We start from the raw sequence: 1,694 nt of genomic DNA, 5'->3' as shown, positions 1-1,694 counted from the left end.
AGTGTATAATAGTGCCAATAAAAAAAAATCATCCGTGTCTCTCTTCACAAGATTAATGTACATTTGGGCGTGGCCTTTAATGTCACTGTTTAGGGTCACGTACATGAAAAAATTGCTGTCATCGGTGTTTCAGCATTCTACAATGTACAAGTAATAATTCCTAGTTGGTTTCATTCATGTCTCTCTTTGCATGATTTTATCATGTTGCTACTATATAAGACCCCATGGGTCCCTTGGGCTGCTGTCTGGGCTTATGTACAGGATAAAGTTGCTGTCATTGGTATTTTTGTTACCCCCAATGTATAATAGTTCCTATGATTCATCCGTGTCTCTCTTCACATGATTAAATGTATTTGGGCGTGGCCTTTAACGTCACTGTTTAGGGTCACGCACATGAAAAAATTGCTGTCATCGGTGTTTCAGCATTCTACAATACACAAGTAGTAATTCCTAGTTGGTTTCATTCATGTCTCTCTTTGCTGGATTTTATAATGTTGCTACTATATAAGATCCCCGTGGGTCCCTTGGGGCTGCTGTCTGGGCTTATGTAGAGGATAAAGTTGCTGTCATTGGTATTTTTGTTACCCCAATGTATAATAGTTCCAATAAAAAAAAATTCATCCGTGTCTCTCTTTACATTATTAAATGTATTTAATGTCACTGTTTAAGGTCACGTACAGGTAAATGTTGCTGTCACCTGTGACATTATTGCAAGTATCTACCTGGGAGTAATATTCAATTATTTTTATCCATGACTCTCTCCAAAGATTAAATGCATTATTTAACCCCCTATTTCATTTCCCCCAGCCCGCTTGTACAGGATGTGCCCCGGCAGCAATACTGAATACGGTATTGTATCTTGGCCCTATACTATCACGACCAGACCTTTTCACATGATTAAATTTTCTGGGCTCCCGGTCTTATACTAGAAATACAAGATAGAGTTCTCCACACACAAAAAGTGTTCCACCGAAATGCATGGTGGGAATACAAACAATGGGACGCCCCCTACAGCTGGATCTAAAAAAACTTCTGCCAAACTTTCGTTACCAAGTCGTCGCGTATTTTATTATCAATACTCAATTAAAAAATTGTACACCGTGATGCGCTGTGGCGACGTACGGTATTGGAGGGACACATCATACAAACAGGGTCATAATTTATATCGATTTCCAAAGGATAGAGAAAGGTAAAATATTGCACTGACATTAAACAAAAAATTAGCTATATATATTATAAATATATATTAACATTTTGTTTTTTTAAACTTGACATATGAATTAGCCTAGGCCTATTGACTTGCATAGCTAAGATATTGAAGAAAAATATATAAATAATTAGACTAGCCTAAAATAATGAAAAAAGTACTAAATATTATTCGTTCGTATAATAACGCTCGTATTGTATGCAGTTAGTTATTTATGAATGACGTGAAAATGGAGCTCTTTTGGTAAATGAAATCTAATAATATTAATACAGGTCTAACTCTAATTACTTAAATCTAATTACTTGTGTGTGTGTGTGTGTGTATGGTCTCTTATACACATCTAGATGTGTATAAGAGACAGCCTTGACGCTGTACCATTTATCATGTATAGACAATTCATGTTCTGTAGTTTAATCCGATCTAATAAATATTTGTTACTGAGTTTGTATTATGGTATTGTTGTATTTCATCTGAAGTCAGTGTTTAA

Source organism: Anneissia japonica, unplaced genomic scaffold, assembly GCF_011630105.1.
Source record: "Anneissia japonica isolate Jap-2015-1 unplaced genomic scaffold, ASM1163010v1 scaffold288246_len349457_cov184, whole genome shotgun sequence".
In the NCBI taxonomy this organism is placed as follows: domain Eukaryota; kingdom Metazoa; phylum Echinodermata; class Crinoidea; order Comatulida; family Comatulidae; genus Anneissia; species Anneissia japonica.
Note: the sequence above shows the minus strand (reverse complement) of the source record.